Source organism: Rhagoletis pomonella, unplaced genomic scaffold (assembly GCF_013731165.1).
Source record: "Rhagoletis pomonella isolate Grant_MI unplaced genomic scaffold, Rhpom_1.0 Rhpom_scaffold_00160, whole genome shotgun sequence".
Classification (NCBI taxonomy): Eukaryota; Metazoa; Arthropoda; class Insecta; order Diptera; family Tephritidae; genus Rhagoletis; species Rhagoletis pomonella.
In genome coordinates, this window is record NW_023458714.1 from 70657 (window position 1) to 77515 (window position 6859).

Consider the following 6859-nt stretch of genomic DNA (forward strand, 5'->3'; position numbering starts at 1 on the left):
CGCAGTGTTGCGCGAATTATTAAAGTATCACGTTCGGTGTGAATTTCTAGGAACGTATTGTCAGTTGGGCACTTGCAAATTTTCATCAGTGCAGCAGTAATGCCGCTTTAATTACGTGCCTCGAACAGGCCCTTCATCTAGTACGGCCTGGAAATAAGAGACTGATGCTTTGTATTTTAACGTTTTGGAATGCACCCAGGGGTAATGTAGACAAATATATGAATTGTCTACGTTTAAATTTTCAAATAAGCGTACGTCATATATAAATTTCACTTTGTTTATTATATTGCGGAAATACCTATGATACAAATATTTCAAGGTAAAACCATGATACAAAAAAGAAGGTAGTTTTATTACTACTATTTTTTGATTATAAAGCGGATTTTTGACATTTCTCCAGATGTAAACATTGAGCCACATGTGAGCTTTGCCACATTGAAATTTTTTGAGGGGAGATTTTCCTTTAAATATTTGGGATTTAATAAGAGTAAAATTTGCATAAAAAATTGCAAGTTGATGTGTTCGATAATCAAATTTGAACCTTTTTCTCAAGCGTTTAAAAGATCTTTTGAATAAAATCGATGTGCAGGGACGAAGAAATAAAATAAAAACCAGTTTTGAAACATTTATTTATTAACACTTTTTTTCATTTTATTTTAAACTAAATAAATATATTTACATACCAAAACTCTTTTTTTTAATAAACCGAAATAGACGTATTGTTAGCTATTTCGTCATTAAAGCGAATTCCGAAACCAGGCTTCGGAGAATGAGCCGAAATTCAGAATTCTTCCGAAGTGAAATACCTAGAAGTAATTCTGTATACAAAACTATCGTGGAACACAAAACCTCTTGCACAACTTCGCTCCGGCTACTGCAGCAGGTTGAACTCCTACCTGAGTAGGTTGAATGAGGATGTGTCCAATGAGTGTCCGGCATGCGGAGAGACCCCACATGACTCGAAACATCTCTTCGCATGCCCGGAAAACCCGACAACCCTAACGGCCTTGTCCCTGTGGACAAACCCCACAGAAGCTGCACGCTTCCTAGGGTTGCCGTTAGTGGAACTTGACGACAACGACTGAGATACCAACCGTCCTGGGCGGGGTTGTTGTAGCCGCTATAACAACAACAACAACAAAACCTCTAAAGAATTGGCAGCATTTTGGCAATGTAAACACGTATGGCGGAGCAGATTCTGAATCAAGAACGTAGGAAGCCTGCTTGCAAAACTTCAAAGAACTACTGCCGTGTGCTGTACGGAAGCTTTCTCTACAACACGTGGCGCTACTCTGGATGCACTGCTGCACTTACTTTGTTTCTTCATACGTAGGGAAGCCTTAAAGGCCACCTGCAGACTAGTAAGAAACGGATGCCGGTATAACACTGAGTGGGGCGAGGTGGAGGGGAATGAGTTTACATGTCTGCGGTGACAGACAGACAAGCTGCACTTAGGGCATTGGGCTTCCCTCTAACTATTTTCCTCCAAACTCTGAGTGCCAGTTCAATCGGGAGTACGTCCTGTCGTCCATAACCATATTATCTTTCATATCATGAAGCACCGAAGTTAAAGCCTTACTGGGGCTAACGTTTGCAAAGCACATCCAAATCCTTTTAGGTGATTGGCTTTAGAATAAACGAATTTAATAATAACTAATTTTTTCCATTTTCGTTATTGCTCAGATCAAAGACAAATTTCCTTTTAATTTTGTAAATAATTTTTTCAAAATAAATAAATGATTATTGATGACTTGGTATGGCAGCACGAAATGTCATTATCTGCTTAATTGTCAGGTAGTTAATATGGCGTCCGAAAAGTGACAATAGCTCTGATCCAGTACTCCATGAACTTACAGGATTTTACACGAACTTGCAGGAAAAATGTTCCCGTACTCCGAAATCCTCCAAAATCCTGTAAATGAGAACGACTTTTGGAGAGTTGTGTAGAGAATGAAGTTGCAATATTTTACCCGAACTTTTTCTTCTGGTAAAATCATGAAAAGTGTCAAGCAATCACTGGCTGACGTTTTTACAGGAAAAATGGTTTTTTTGTTCCCGTACTTTTTGTTGTTACTCACTTTTTACTCTCACTTCAGAGAGTAATTTTGCTGTTTGCAGTTTTACAGGATTTTTCACGAAAAGTATTGGATCAGAGCTAATGAAACTACCTTCTTTTTTGTATCATGGGTAAAACCAAGGCATATTCAAGAAGGTAGAAGTGACAATTCAGTCGAGATCTCTCATACCTGACTGTAATGTCAAAAAATGTAAACAAAGAAATTAACCCTTTGTTATGCAGTTACCATATTTGATAGAACTCAACATCTTTGAAAAGAAGGTTTTTGTAAATATGAAAATATTTAAAATCTCATTAGAATCAGCTTCATTTCATTTATTGAATTTTCGGTTTAATGTAAATATGGGAATGCATACTTACACAAAATTACACACTAAATGAAACACACTCATTTATAGGGCCGTTTTGACCATTTTCTTGCTTTTACTATCCAAATGTTTTTGAGCATTTATTTTTTTATTGTAATACTTAATTCTAAAGTATATTAGTCATTAAAAAAGTTTGATTCTTCTGAATTTACATCAGAACTTAACTTCAATAATTTAGATATTAAATTTTTGCTATTCGAAATTTCCTTTGCATTAAATTCATTAAAAATTACTTTCAGTTTCTTTATGTCAACAAGGAATACTGGTTTAGGTTTTTTCAGACCACCATTTGAAATTTGGCCTATCCATGTATGTATATGAAAGGGAGATTTTCTTTTCATATTCGGATGTAAACATTGGGGAGATTTTCCTTTAAATATTTGGGATTTAATAAGAGTAAAATTTGCATAAAAAATACATCAGAACTTAACTTCAATAATTTAGCTATTAAATTTTTGCTATTCGAAATTTGCTTTGCATTAAATTCATTAAAAATTACTTTCAGTTTCTTTATGTCAACAAGGAATACTGGTTATGTTTTTTCAGACCACCATTTGAAATTTGGTCTATCCATGTATGTATATGAAAGGGAGATTTTCTTTTCATATTCGGTATGATAAATCCTGCACCTGGGACCAAACGCGTCCACTTAGAAATACTCGGCTGCGATGGACAACAAATAAAGTCACGACCACACGTCTCCAGAGTCTCCTAATGAAACATCGCAGCAATTTGCCCACCGTTCCTGCTTCACTTGACAATTCGAATGTTTAAAATAACGCACAAGTTTGTTGCCCAGGCTCTTGACTAACACAACGCACCGCTCGCAATTCCTTTTCATTTTATTATGTATTTAAAATCAGTCGCATGAAAATTTACATAAAAAATAATAATTTTGAATACCATAGCGCATGATAAAAATATAGTAAGGTAGAGCCGCTGAGAGTCACTTTTGAAATTCTTGACGTTTCCAAACAATTTAATTTTTAAATTTACTCACAAACTCACACACACATTTTCATTTTCAATCTCAAGCAACAACAATTTCGCACAATTTAAATTTTTTGTTTTCACTTTTATATGATTTTAAAATGTTGGCAAACTTCAAAAAAAAATCATGGCCGACAAATTGAGAGAACGGTTCAACCTTGCTATGTTTTTATCATGCTATAGCGTTAAGAGTTGACATTTCAGTCGCACTTCAAAAGAGAGAAATGTCGAAATCACTTCTACCCACGATTGAGAGAATACAAAGGATGCGCCGATCTCGGACCGCTATTCCTCTCTTAACGAATTTGACAGAATCGTTGTTTGCATGACGTCACACTGGTGCAACTTGTTTACATTTTCCTTGCAACATTTTTTCTTCTTCTTCCATTCTTGCTCACGTTTTGGCATTTCTCTCTCGCAATTGCACCAGTGTGACGTCACACAAAAGTTATTCTCAAAAATCCTCTCTGATCGGCGCAATCTTGTATTCTATCATTCTTGACTTCTACCTTGTTATGCCTTGGGTAAACCCGCTCGCTTAATTCGTCCGCCATTGGGGTTTTTTTTACGTTTGCTAGCATTTTGAGTTTTCTCTCTAGAAATGCTTCTAATGTCAAAGAAATTCAAAATAAACAAATGAAAATTTAAGATTTAAAATATTTATTTATTCAGAAGTTGAAAAAACAAAATTGGAAACGAAAAATTAGTTGCTGCTTTAACGGCTGCCCAAATTCGTTTTCCTCTGCAAGCAAAGCAATCTAAAGATCCTCAAGTTCCCGCAATTATCGTGTATACAGCAAAAATGGATCGAGGTTTGTGGTGTTATGAAAACGGATTTGCCAAAGTGCCCCTATGTATGCTCGACTCATGTTTTGCACCACCTGACCTAATGTAAGCACAAGATAGTTCTTTGTAAAAGTGCAGTGCCTTTAAGGTAAAATATCTTCAAATGCATGCCAAAAGCTTCGCCTTAATACAAGGTGTTGGATATTGACAGCGTTCTCGCTCTAATCCGCCATCTTGACTCCCTTAGCAAAATCGACGTTTCCCTCTTGAAAAAACTACATTTTACCGCCTTAAAAAAAGTACTAAACTACCTCATTCCCCATGATTCAATAATACAAGGTTAGATAATTATTGACAGCTGCGGTTTGACACTCCCTTACAAAAGGTTGCATTTGCGAAGGACAGAGAAAGGGCAAGAATGCAATCCCTTGTTGCGAAAATGGTAGTAGAAAAGTACGCAAAGTAGGCAATTAGTAGTGAAATTCCTTTTGTAAATTCTAAATTATTTGCAGGAAATCTGGCATTTTAAACGAAATGTTGAACGTAATATTTATATATCTACGTGAATTACGTAATTTATATGCTATTTAGCTGTATAAAAACTGCAAAATGACTCAAAATTAAAATAAGACTACTATGAGATTGATATAAACATCCAATGCTTATGTTTTCATCAGTTAAATATGCTTCATATGCATATACAAATAAACATATTGCACAAAAGCTTATACTTTTATTTCACACCAAAGCTACACTGGTTCCATGTAAATTTGCAAAGAAGCAACACGGTGCCACTGCTAAGGGAGCGGTGCGAGAGAGACAACTGTCAATTTATCGAACCTTGTATTATTGAATCATGCTCATTCCCTATTCTAAAACTGATTTGCAATCACTGAACAATTATTTGACATTTACTTTATTCTAATTCGTTGACAACGGAAAATTAAATAACAAATTTTAAACTTTAGTTCGACAAAAAACGTGGGCTTTGTGTATTCTCCAAAGGATTTACAGCGAGATGGGCGCTGTTTTCAGGCACTCACTGAGGGAAGCTTGAATTTCTGCTGCGTGAGGCAAAATACGCCTATAATAATTTACAATACCGAGGAAGCGGCGCGAGTCAACAACTGTTTGAGGCTTTGGATAACTTTTTCCTCAGGAGGCTGCTAACAATGCTGGCTCACAGAATAGCCTAAGTAGACTACTTCACTTCCACCGATATGGAATTTTTGTATGTTGATTTTTAAGCGAAAGTCTCCTGCAGTGCGCCAGCCACCGGGCTCTTTGGGCATCATGTGGATGGGACTTGTCCATTGATTGCTCGAAGGTGTTATGACACCATGATGCAGCAACAGACTAAAATCTTCTTTTGCGGCGTTTAACTTCTCACCAGTGAGTTTGCGTGGGCGCTCGTGGACTGGGGGACCATTGGTGACAATGTGGTGTACGGTTGTTTCACTATCGACATTTGGTGCAGCATCACGTAGTGTGATCTCTATGTAATCCTTCAACAGGTTAGCTTAGAATGCGTCTGACTTGCTTTTGGACAAATTCGACGTAGGGTACACAATTGTCGCGATGCTGTCAATTTGTATAAATTTATACCAAACTCTGTGCACTTATGTAATTATCTTGGCATGGAAAAGCAATACGTTTAAAATACGAAAACTCCGATGTTTTAGTAATTGTGGACCCTAATTTACTCCAAGTTAATACTTACAACATTCATTTAACAATAAATAAGACTGTTATATTACTATAATTATTACAAAAATGTAGTTTTATTACATTTTCTTACTTTTACTGTGATACATATTTGAATTATCTAATTCCCTAAATTAAAGTGGAATCTGATTTTTTTAACCGGTGACCACCCTGGGAGGTTGCTAAAAATAAAGCGTTTTCAAAACCATTTCCGATGCCCATATTGCAGCAATGCATTTAATCTTCCAACCTAGATACGAACACGGAAGTATGCGTCCTCCTACAATCGGAACACCCTATGTGGGTCGGCTGAATCAGTAAAACGTGACAGTAGTTGACTTTTGAGGTTAATATATCGGTCTTGAGTTGGTAAGGTTTTTAAAACATCCGCAGCTTCCTTTAAAGCATCGCTGCTAATTGCTGAGAGGACCAGATTATATTGTTACGATTATCCTCGAAACCTTGAGGGATTTCCCAAATATACTCGAGCTCGTATCGCTGGATTGTTAAATAAATGCTAACGATGACCAAATTGTAGTACAATTAACTTTATTGTACAACAAACAATTTACAATACTTGCTAATACAGTAAAAACACTTTACAATATTTGTTAAAGCAATAACAACGCTTTACTACTTGTTAACACAATTAAACTTATGGCTTGCTTATTCGCAACTCAATTCTCCGCTCACTTTACTTGTAGCTTGCTGACTTCTAACTAACTCACCTCGTGGTGGCGGCGCCGTTATATACCTGCGCCGGCACTTATGGCAACTCTAGAACATTCTGAAGTTTATCGCTCATTCTCTTTCTCTCGCTGTTCGCAGTGTTCATCCAACTTGACGTTTCTCTTTGTGGAACATTCTACGTCATTCTTCGAACATTCTGCCTATTTCTCGTTGTTCGCTTTGTGTTGCCGCAGTATTCGCCACA